Below are 12,646 nucleotides of genomic sequence, written 5' to 3'. Positions count from 1 at the left end.
ATGGCGACGTCTAGGCTGCTCTTCCTATTTACCATGGATTGGCTAGAGACGTCCCTCCACAAGGAATCCATGACCGCAACCCTATTCCAATGCTGGGATAAATATATCCAAATCCTACCACCTAGGACTAAATCGGCAATACAATTATGCTTCCAATCCACCTCATGGTATAACCTTCAACTCCTCCAGAATAAGACCCCTGTCACCATTTAGACACCATATCTCCTGAGACCCCCTCTCCCTGTATACTTTTACTCCATATTCTGCTCCCACTCTTCTCTCTCTTTCCCATATATCTCCTGCTGGACGGCTGGATCGGTCCATGGATGGGTGGATGGCCTGGTGCTAAAGGTGGGCTGTTATTTGTTATTTGTTTAGTTAGTTATTTGGATATCTCGAAGTTGATATCTATTAGGTACTATCGAATTAGTATTGTTACTATTTTTGTGGCTTGCATTTTTATCTGAATGCTAAGGCCTTACTAATTATTCTTGGCAAATCATTGATCAACTTATTGTTTTACCACTACTGAAGCTGCCATGCCATGTTCCTTGTACCATTTTTTTTTTTTTTTCTTTTACCTATATTATATGTTAATTATTTTTGGAAAATTTTGAAAATTGTGAATTGATCCTCATAAAGCACTGTTGTATATCTAATTCTGATGTTTGTAACAATGTTGACACATGAGGCTCAATAAAACATATTTTGAAAAAAAAAAAAGAATAATTGTATGGATTTGTGAAACAACTTTCTGAGGGATAAGATACGGAATGGAGCGGAACAAGTACATCAGCTTCGGTAGGATCGACATTTTGAATGCAGCTAGTCTTCCCATCCATGAGACCTCCAGACTCATCCACCTTTTTAATAATAGATCTATTTGTGCTATGAGTGGCTTGTAATTGATATCTACCGTCGAGGAGAGATCACTGGGGATGTGGATGCCGAGGTAAACAATAGAGTCTATCCTCCAGTTGTATCTATACCTCTGTTTAAGCTGGGAGAGTTTACGGGCTTCAATATTGAATGGTAACGCTTCTGTTTTAGTAGTATTAAGTTTATAGAATGATGCTGCACTGTAATCTTCAATAATCTTATGTATAACCGGTAGTGAAGTTGCTGGTTTGGTGACAAACAGTAAAACGTCGTCCGCAAATAGACTCAGTTTATGAGTGCAAGACCCCACTTGTATCCCTGGGAACCCAGGTGATTGGCGAATTGTGATTGCTAGAGGTTTTATGGCCAGAACATACATTAGGGGGGACAGTGGGCATCCCTGCCTAGTACCGTTTGAGATCCTAAAAGAGGAGGAAGAGAAGCCATTACTAAAGACAGATGCGGTTGGTGCACTGTATAATGTGAGAATAGAGGACAGTATATTCCCTTGCAGGACAATTTTCAACAGTATTTGCTGCAGGAAGCCCCAATGGAGTCTGTCGAATGCTTTTTCAGCATCGAGGGCAAGGAAGATGACTTCTTCACTATTTTTCGCGGCGCACTCAGCTAGGTCAAAGACTCGTCTAGTATTGTCAGTTGACTGCCTGCCTCGTACGAAGCCTGCTTGGTCTGGGTGAATGATTTGGGGGATTAGGGGGGCTAATCTATTGGCTATTAATTTGGAGTAGATTTTAAGGTCCGTGTTCAGTAAGGCTATCGGTCTGTAATTTGAACATAGGGAAGGATCTTTGCCCTGCTTATGGATTGTGATTATTCGTGCATGTAACATTTCCTCAGGGAGAGTACCGCTTTCAGTTGCATGTTGATACAGTGGAACCAGAAGGGGTAGCAGTTCTGTGGTGAATTTTTTGTAAAAAGAGTTAGTATACCCATCTGGGCCAGGGGCTTTCCCGTGTGGCAGGGATTTGATTACTGATTTTATTTCTTCGCCGGTCCACTTTGAGTTAAGGGACTCAATTATCGTTGAGGACAGTCTCGGGAGCTGGAGGTTCTGTAAGAAGGATTGTATTGAGGGGAAAGTGGGTTGTGGTGTATCTGTGTCCGAGTTGAGATTATACAGCTTTTTATAGTAGTCTGCAAATGCTTCCGCTATGTCATTTGGGTTGAGAAGTTTTTTACCGTCAGGGGATTGAATGATTTTAATTCTACAGTATTTCTAGTGTGACGTAGTCGTAATTTATGCGCTAATAGAGCACTGGACTTGTTTCCAAGGCAGTAGTGCTTTTGTTGAAATTTATCATAAGCGTGTTTCATGCGATTTAAGAATAGTGATTGGAGTTGGTTTCGAATTGACACCAATTCCCGTTTCAGTAAGCGGGATGGTTGTGATCTATTTAAAGATTCGACCTGGAGCAAACGACACTCCAGGTCTTCTTGTTTTTGTAGGTGTTGTTTTTTGAGTCTGGCCCCTGTTTGGATAATTATCCCCCGTAAGACGGCTTTTAGTGCACACCAATGTGTGGGAATGGATGTGTCTGAGGGTGAGTTGGTAGCCAGATAAGATGTCAGGGCCTCAGTGATTTTTGTCAGTGCTTCGGGTGTTTTGAGAATATAATCTGGGAGCCTCCAGGGGTGGGGTGGCATCTTGGATGTGTGTAACTTCCAAGACCATGTTACTGCGGAGTGGTCTGACCATACAATCGGGATAATGGATGTCTTGGAGGTATGTTGGAGGGTCCACTTATCAAGTAAGATTAAGTCTATGCGGGAATAGGAGTTATGCACGTGAGAGAAAAATGTGTAGTCTTTAGTTGAGGGAGATCTAATCCGCCATACGACATAAAGATCGAATTCAGTAAGCAAGCGGTTCAATTGGGATTGGGGCCTATGCTGGAGGGGTGACCTAACCAATGGTGTGGTTTTGTCCAGTTTCTCGTCTGGAACCAGGTTAAAATCCCCCATAATAACTACGTGGCCTTTTTTTACCTTCTGGACGTGTCTAACAATTTACGTAAAAATGGGATTTGGCCAGAATTGGGGGTTGTATAGTGAAACAAACAATTGTAACCAATTTGTCCTCCAGTTTACCTACTAGAATCAAATAGCGGCCGTCCTTGTCTGATGTTTGGGATATCAAATCAAATCAAATTGAATTTTGTTATGGAATAGAATTGCCACTCCTTGTCTCTTATAGGGGCCATTGGAAAAGTACCCTGTGGGATATCGCGAGTTATGGAAAGCCGGTGGGGCTTGTGCTGTAAAATGAGTCTCCTGGAGACCAACTACATCAGCTCTCTCTCTGTGGAACGTCTCTAGTGCTTGACGTCTCTTATTCGGGGAGTTAAGGCCGTGTACATTCAATGAAAGAAATGTAACCATTTCTAAGTCTCAGGGCTTGAGTGAACAGTTTGTGGATGGACTCTACTGTGGGGGGGGGAGGGGGAGGGGAGTGCCGCAAGGGCCTGGCGGCACCTGAAACAAAATAGGTAACGGAAAACAAAAATAGAAGGACATATATGGGGGTGAACTGAAATAGCCCTAAAGCTAGGGCCAGAGTGTTTGTCACCTTTAAAGACTGGTGACAAATCAAAAAACATTGGGGGTGTGGTTTCTGACAGGTCCTGTCAGGATGGCTATACAGCAAAGTATTTTCTGGTGTGGAGCACCTTTCGTAGAACATACTAAACTAAAGTTTATTGAGATAATTAGAACTATCCACCGAGGGTCCCAGTTACACTATGCGGTATTTGGTCGCATCTGGAACTGAAAGGTGGTGTAGATGAAATTGGATTATTGTCCGAATTCACTATCTACACCAAGGATGGCTTCTCCTAGTATCATATTTTAGGCCGACCATGGAAAAACTAACTTCTTAAATAATACATGAATATTAGGGTCAAAGAGTTACTAACTTGGTAGTAGAGAAAAACAAAGAACTTCAATGTGTATACAATACTGTGATGCACTAATGGAAACAGCTTTAGTGTCTACAGTCTCATAGTCAGACCCCGGTGGATCAACTTCTTAAACAATATATGTATCTTAGAATTAAAGAGTTGCAAAACTGGTAGTGGAGAAACATAAGAAACAGAAATATGTATACAATACTGTTTTGTGCCAACGGGAACAGCCTTTGTACCCACAGGGTCAACTGGGAGTTCAGGTACTCGTCACCATCAGTCCTCTGGTAAGCGGGGTTCGGTTGAAGATTTAGGGGTGGTAACCGTGATGTCCCAATCTGCCAGGAGTTTGATTTCAGCCTCCAGTGACGAGATCACATAAGAGGATGATTCGTATCTTACGATAATCTTTACCGGGAATCCCCATCTATATTGAATATCGTTGTCGCGCAGGGCAGACGTGATGGGGTGGAATGCTCGTCTCTTGGCCAGAGTAGCTTGTGATAGATCGGAGTAGATTTGTAGACCTCCCAGGGTATCAGACCCTTCCGCGAGTCTTGCGGCCTTAAGGATGTCCTCTTTGATATGAAAGAAGTGTATTCTAAGCAGGACATCTCTTGGGTAGTTAGATGCATAGTTGCCTCTGGGTTTGGGCAACCGATGCACTCGGTCCACTATCAGGTCCTGTGGTGTGGCCGTTGGCAGTAGTCTCTGAAATAACTTGGTAACATAATCTCTAAGCTCCGCAGGGGCAACTGAGTCCGGGACTCCTCTAATTTTAAGGTTGTTCCGTCTCGATCTGTCTTCCATGTCAGCGAGTTTATCTCGCATCGAGACGACTTCCTCCTGGAGTTCTGAGTGGGAAGTGAGAAGATCGTTATGAGACGTCATCAGTTCCTGCATCTTTAACTCTAAATGATCCGTGCGGTTCGTTATGCCTCCCAGGTCTGCTCTAAGCGTCTGGACTGAGGATTCTATGTTGGTGAGAATGTCCGTCCGGAACACTGTGAACAGCCGTAGCATAGATTGAGTTGTAAGTGGAGCCTGCGGATCGAGCTCTGTCTCCAGAACGGTGAAAGGGTTGGAGGCGGGAGACTTGGAGGTGGTATTAGAGGCAGAGGTTGATATTGTGGGGGTTGAGGAGTCTTGGTGCCTCTGTGAAGTTGGCTCCATGAACTGTACCGGAGTAGGTTTTTTAGGGGTTTTGCTTCCCTTCTTCGGTGGCATGGTGAACGTGTTGTTAAGTGCCGGTTCACAGGTTAGCGATGGGCTGCGGAGCCAGGGGACCGTGCGGAGGTTATTAGTATGTTATGAAAATTGCATGGACATATAGGATGGGGATTTAATCCATCCTGTCCGTCAGAGTGTAGTTAAGCTGGAGGACCTATGTACGGGGAACTAGCCATCAACCATCATCAAGGAAAAATTGGCATAGCGACGCTCACATCTGGGGTGTAGGGGAGCACTGCTTTGGGTTTCTGAGGATGAGGAATTCCACTCAGCGGGGCTTATGCGGTCAGAGCTCTGTTGTGTTTCACTAATATTGTGGGTGGGGAAGCTTACAGAGCAGAAGAGTGGCCCCGCTCCCGGTCCAGCCTGAAAACAGGTGTTCACTCGTACTCCGCAGGGTGTTGTGCACGGGAAGGGGAGGGGGCAACAGCAATCACCCGGCTCAGTTAGACCCTGGTTGACAACTAGATGGGGCCAATAGCCTCACTTCTTTACCACCAGTATGGTGGGTGTAGCATGGAATATTTTGGTAGGGGGTTTCACTTGCAGGTATTACAGAGGCTACTGAGGCCCTGCAGATGGGTCTCTTCTATATAGGTATATACTGTATGTGGCACTGTCTAGGCTCACACAGGCAGAGAGCTCCAAATGGAGAGTGATTATGAGCTCCTGATGGAAAGCTCTCCCTGATTCTGCCCCCTGTAAGATGGCCGCCAGTCCCACAGCTTTTATGCTGCCCTATTCCCTCGCACTGCAGGCCGTCTGCCGGAGCTCAGAGGGTGTCTCCCCCACCAGGGAGGAAGAATCCTCTTTCCGGGGGTCTCCTGAGTGCCTCCGGGTGCGATCGCGGGTGCTGCGGCTGGTGTGGAGCTCAATTTCCGGCCCGGCGCCTAAATTTATCCCCCGGCTTCCGATCAGCGGTAGGCCGCAATCCGCAGGAGCCGTTATAACGGCTCCCCGACTCCGCAGCACTCTCCGCTGTGGTGACGCTAGCCGGAGGAGGGGGATCAGGCTGCTGCTGGACCTCACGCTGGGGCTAGAACAGCTCAAAACCGTCCAGTCTGCGGGAGCTGCAGGGAAAACGGACTGCTCAGGTATCCGGTCAGGCCACGCCCCTCTACTATATACATGTTTATGAAGAGGACCAGACTATGTTTTCTCTAATGGATAAGAAAACCAATGTGTGGGTTGGCCACACCTCTTCTTGAGACTAACCACAGCCCTAAACATGGGTTCCTTAACACTGCATTCTCCCGGTGGGAACTGACAGTAGTGCCCTGCTTATGTGATGTGGTAATATGAATGGTGCTGTACGGGGGGGAGGGTAGAACTTCCAGTACAGATGTTAAGCCAATATAGTTGCAGAAGAGTTAAATAGTAAAATAGATTGAATACGGACCTCTGTATTATTTGTCTATGTGACGTATTTTGTGACTATGTAGTATATGATATGATTATAACAAGACTATATGTACTTATATTTTGCAGGCCCTTCAACCTTATAAATAATAACAGCAAAATAGTTGAGACACAAAATTATTCTTGCGGTTTCCTAAACTCACCGGTGTCCTGTGTGGTGAATGGGAAATTTACAGTGAAAAGAGATTTGCCCCCAGTTTGGATAAAGACTGAGCAGACTGAACAGGAAGTAAATAAGCTTATATTTATAACATGGATATTACATACCTCCCAACATCTGGGCTGGCTGAGGCGGGACGGTGTGCACGCCGAAGGCGCGCGGCAAATTTAGGGGGCGTGGCCTGCTGGAAAGGGGCGTGACCTATACTTGTGGCGCTCTCGCGAGGCCACGCCCCCGTTTCTCGCCGCGGTGGGGGCAAGCCTAGCAGCTCTGTGAGCTGCTGGTCAGCCCCCAGCCCCTCTGCCTGCAAGAATAGATGCTGTGCGCATGCGCACAGCATCTATTCACAGACCACGGGGCGGGGGACTCCCAACTGCCCCCCCCCCCGCCGCGGGACACTGCCGGTGGCGGAAGGGACGCGGGAATGTCCCAAAATATCGGGACGTTCCCGCGATAAGTGGGACAGTTGGGAGGTATATTATTACTACATTTAACTGTAAAGTCCCGTACACAAGGGATGCCGCAGGTCTCAGCACATGAAGCAATGCACCCGCAATGTCTGCTAAGCCATCTGTGCTAAGCGGGCTTTTGCCTATTGTTTATAGGCAAATCCCTGTGATCTAGCAGGATAGACATTGCATGCGCTGTCTGTCTCTGCGGGTGATAGCGACTCGCAGGACCACGCATCGCTGTCGGCCAGGGCCATACACACAGAGCGATTTGTACTTCATTTCTAAGCGATTGGGGTTATAGTTGCCACATGTGTATACCCCATTACTGCCATTTGCTGTGTGACCTTTTCATACCCCCACTATCCACGTCGGCGTGGAGTTGAGAATAGAAAGTGTGGCGAGCGCAGCGAGCCACCAAGCCCGAAGCGTGGCGAGCGGACGCGGATACCTTCACAGGTATCCGCGTCCCCTCGCGGGCTTCACAGGTGTCAGTGTCCCCTAGCGGGGCTCGCCACGCTTCGGGCTCGGTGGCCCGATGCGCTCGCCACACTTTCTATTCTCAACTCCACGCCGATGTGGATAGTGGGGGTATCAAAAGGTCGGAGGACGCGTACCGCCACGTTTATAGTGGGGGGTGGCGTGGGGGTGCATTTAACATTGTAAGCACCCATTAGGGTGCTTATACAATGTTTAATCGCATCGCATTGTATGGCATTGTATGCCATATACCAGTGGTTCCCAACCCTGGTCCTCAAGTACCCCCAACAGTGCATGTTTTCCAGGTCACCCGGCAGGTGCACTCATTATTCAAATACATTTGAAAAGATCCACAGGTGGAGATAATTATAGCACTTGTGATTCTGTGTGGAGACCTGCAAAACATGCACTGTTGGGGGTACTTGAGGACCAGGGTTGGGAACCACTGCCATATACAATGGCATACAATTTTAAAATTGTATGCCAATGTACAATATCGCGCGATAGCACGTCGCATCGCATACCATCGCATGCCTTATGGTATGCGATGGGCGCCGCCAAAATACACAAGTACCATATATATATATAGAGAGAGAGAGAGAGAGAATTCAAAATTAAACTTTTTAAAACAAATAAATTATGATGCACAGTAGCTACCAAAGTCACAATATGCCCCCAGTAGCGCACCCAGGTCATGTCTAAAAAATAGTGCCAATGGCTTATAGTGTGCTCCACAGTAGCGCCCTAGTACCGTTTTTGTGCTACAGTATATTTTTTCTTTTATTTTAGAGCACACAGTAGAGCACTGGTGTAAGAATATGCTCCACAATAGCAAATCCAGGTCATAATATGCCCCACAACAGTGCCCCAGTTCACTGTTGTGACAACAATTCATTGTATTCACGTATGCCCCATAGTGTCCTAGCTAATTTTATGCCCCATAGTAGTTTTATTAGCTAAATATATACAGCTAATTTCATTAGCTAAATATATACAGGGCCGTACTGGACATGGGTACAAGGGGTTCCCCACTGCCTCGGAAACAAGGTGAGGGGGCAGCATGAACAGGAGTCTAACCTGTTTGTGTATGTTAGTGTTAAAAGATATATACACACAATATACTTATAATTTATTTCTTTTTAAGGTGTGTGATAATTGTTTATTTGATCCTTCAATGAGTTGTCACAGGTAACATGGTAATTTGGAAAAGTGCCAATGCATTTTGTCTTTAGAAAGACTTCATCAGGGGATCAATGTTACAATCTTTCAGCTGATATGGAATTTCATATTATCCTTAAGTAGGCAGCAGAATGCTATGCTATTCTGCTGGCCATCCTTGTAGGAGAAAGAGGTCCTCTGAAGAGGCCCAAATTGCTGCTATTACTCCCAGATGAACAGATTCCCAACTGTTTCACTGGTAACAGTACTAGCCCTATAGGGATTGGCCTAACAGGCATACCTATAGGTGTGTATATATATATATATATATATATATATATATATATATATATAGATTATACTTATTCCTGTATCAAAAACTCTTTTGGAGAATTTTTGGGAAATTAGGATTAGAAAAAAAAGGAAAAGGATTTTCATGACCTTCTTCAGGATAATATGAAATTCCATATCAGCTGAAAGATTGTAACATTGATCCCCTGATGATGTCTTTCTAAAGACGAAACACGTTGGGATGTTTCCATATTACCATGTTACCTGTGACAACTCATTGAAGGATCAAATAAACAATTATTGGATGAACTCCTCTTTGCTTCACTGAAGTGACTGTGTATTTAATTTAGGTGCCATACCACTATTGGGGAATATATATATATATATATATATATATATATATATATATATATATATATATATATATATATATATATATATATATAGCTGCAATACTTGGCAGCACTCAGGTCACAACAAACGTCACTATACCTGCAGGTTCAGGGCTGAAGCTAGGAAATTCCTCACCCAGGGCAAGGTAGTAATTTAGCTTCATGCACGTATGGGTATCACATATAGCTCATGGGGCACGCGACCCCACCTGCTCTGCTAAAAATCTGGCTCCTTAGAAAATAAACATATGTAAAATTCCCACTGGCAGGAATATAAAAAAAAAATATTTTGTAGTCTACATCTTCTTCTCACAACAGTTATTTTATACAGAAATTCAAATTGAGATGTATATTATATCTATTAATTCCAATAATGCTCTAAAACACAACTGCTAAGCCAAAATCATATACCATGAGATCTAAATAGAGCGACATGTAGCAGCGCTAGTGATAATAACAACGTGGAAAATACAGAGATAAAAAATTCCCATAATAAGAGCTACAATTAAATAATTTTTTGTTGTCCGGAATAAAAAGGTGTGTCTGGGATGCTGTGCAGGTCTGAGACTCACCAGGGTACCCAATGTGAGGGGAAACCTATTCTTTAGCTATTATTATTGCTTTCACTCACATCGAGAGACAAGGTGGGTCTCGAACCGGCGGCCCTTGGCTTCCCAGGCACGGTCATTAGCACTGCGCCACAGTGCTTACCAACAGCTAACTGTAGCTCTGGGCCCCATGAGGTTACTTTACATAAATGATCAACAGCGCCACCCATGGCCAATGCTGGAACTACCTGCTTAACATAAGTGACAAGAGAAGGAACCCCAGTACAACTTTATTGGCCACTAAGGTGCCTGGGACCATTACCAGCCACCTTTCACAGGGGCAGATGTATTAAGCCTAGGTATGTGATAAAGTGGGAGGTGATAATGCAGCAGCCAGTCAACTCCTAACTGACATTTGTCATGCCCAGACTAACTTGACAGTTAGGAGCTGATTGGCTGGTACCAGTGGACGGACTGACAGGGTAGGAGCCTGAAGCTCTTTAGCCAGGGCTGGACTGGTCCACAGAGGTACAGGGTAAGCCCCCTGGTGGGCCCCACTGCCTGCTGAAGGGGGGGGGGAGAAAAACCTAAGGATCTGGTTCCAGACTGTGCACCTGAATTATGCATGATGCATATGTTACCCTATATTACTCAAGAGTATGATGCATTCTTTATAGTGCATTGCTGTTATTAATCTGGTACATTAACTATCATACATGCACTAGTAGTATTTACTATATACATGTTTACTAGGTGATTCATCGCGCCCTCCGGGCGCTCTTCACACCGTCGTGAGGGGCTTTGCCCCATTTGAAGTGGAAATAGATGTGAGTGTGCGCTCTAGTGTATTTTGTAGAATAATGTCATTTTAGTGATTTTGAGTGACAGCATAAAGGTTTAGAAATGAAAGTGCATATAATTGGAAAGGTGGTGTAGTTTGTGATGGGTGGGAGGCTGCGTGTGTGTTGGGGTGGGGGGTGGTGTGGGGGGGTTGTGCTTGCGTTGTGTAGACGTGGGGCTGGCTGTGTGTGGCAGGTGGTGGGGAGGGGGGTTGCGCAGTGTGTTGAGGCAGCGGATTCCCTGGGAGGCCTAGCTGAGAGCGTTAGTCAGTGTCTGGGAGGCAGCGTTTGAGTCTGACCTGGGAGTGGACAGCGTTAGTTAGGAGCGTAAGTCAGTGGGTCCCCTGTGCGTCAGGTAGCGTTGGGGTGCTTGTGGGGGGTGTGTGTGCGTTGTGTAGACATGGTGCTGGCTAGGTTGGGCGTCTGGTGGGGAGGGGGGTTGGGAGGCAGCGTTTGTGTCTTACCTGGGAGCGGACAGAGTTAGGTGTGAGCGTTAGGCAGCGGGTCCCCTGAGCGGCAGGTAGCGGTGTCCGGGTGGGATCCTTCTGGGAGCGTGAGGCAGCGGGTCACTTGGGCGGCAGGTAGTGTTGTCTGGGTGTGAGCCAGGTTGGAGCGTCAGTCAGCGGGTCCCCTGGGCGTCAGGTAGTGGTGTCTGGCTGGGAGCCAACTCTCATCATTAGGCAGTGGGTCCCCTGGGTGGCAGGTAGGGGTCTCTGTCTTGAAGGATGAGTGTGCGTCTCAGCTGGGCGACAGGCAGCTTGTTAGGCAGGCAGCGTGGCTGTAGATCCGTGCAGGTGTGTGACCTGAGTGTGAGAATGCTAGGAAGGGGAGGTGACGTTGGGGGATGCGGCTGGGGCACTGGGCGCATCCCCCTTGGTGGTGGGGAGGCGCTAGGCTGTTGGGTCTGCCGGACTATCTTCCTGTCCTCCCCCCTCGTTACAGCCACAGCCGACAGCGGTCCCCTGCTCCTGCAGTAACATTAACCCACCCCCCTTCTGACTGTATGGCGCCACGTTGAGGGGCGGTCCCCGGCTCAGGCTGCAGGGCTAATATAATAACAGACACTCGGAAAATGGCTGCCCCCATAATGCTGTATGGGGGCCTCCATTTTCCGAGTGTGTGTTATTATTGCTGGCGGAGGCGGGGTCTGCGTGCGGGGGGGCGGGGTTATTTTTTCTGCCGTCGGCTGTGGCAGATGACTGCCGCAGGCGTGTTCCGGCCGTCGCCCGACACAGGTCTGCGTGTCGGGGGGCGGGCTAGCCGGTGACCGCTGTGGCATAAGGTGGTGTGTGTAGCCGGTGGCCGCCAGACACAGTTCTCCGTGTCGGGGGGCGGAGTAGCCGGGGAGAAGGTGTGTCGTGCATCCTGGGTCTGTCCGTCGCCCGACACCGCGCTGCGTGTCGGGGGGCGGGGTTACTTGTCGGAGGGCGGAGTTGCCGGTGAGCGCTGTGTCAAGGGGTGTCGTGCAGGTGGGCTCTGTCTGGCGCCCGTCACAGCGCTGCGTGTGGGGGGGGGCGGGGTTATTTGCTGCCGTAGGCTGGGACCGCGTTGTTAGGTGTGAGTGAGAAGGGGGGGCGGGTGAAATGTCCTGCGGGGCGGTGTATGAGGGGGGTGGCTGGGCGCGCGGCGTGTACTTGTCCTATGGGCGGTGGGGAGGGGTGTGGAGTTAGTGGGCAGGCATGGGGAGTCTTGGGCAAGGAGGGGTGTGTGCGCTTGTGGAGAGCATGTAGGACGGAAGTGCGTAAGTGCCTTGCTTCTGCAGTGTGGCTGACGGTGGATGGGCCTGTCAATCACCCGTGAAACCCCGCCCACCGTTTGCCACACTGCGTTGACTGACAGTTCTGGCCAAATATATAAGAGATGAAGAGGACCAGACTATG

At 47.5% G+C, this 12,646-nt stretch overlaps 1 long non-coding RNA gene across 2 annotated transcripts in view; it reads left to right on the top strand.

The window, feature by feature from the left end:
* LOC146009372 (uncharacterized) overlaps nt 1-12,646 on the top strand; it is a 172,478-nt gene that overhangs the window by 86,487 nt on the left and 73,345 nt on the right. The window lies entirely within an intron of this gene.

Source organism: Crinia signifera, chromosome 1, assembly GCF_055691185.1.
Source record: "Crinia signifera chromosome 1, ASM5569118v1, whole genome shotgun sequence".
NCBI classification, from domain to species: Eukaryota; Metazoa; Chordata; class Amphibia; order Anura; family Myobatrachidae; genus Crinia; species Crinia signifera.
This window is presented reverse-complemented; position numbering and strand designations above follow the sequence as displayed.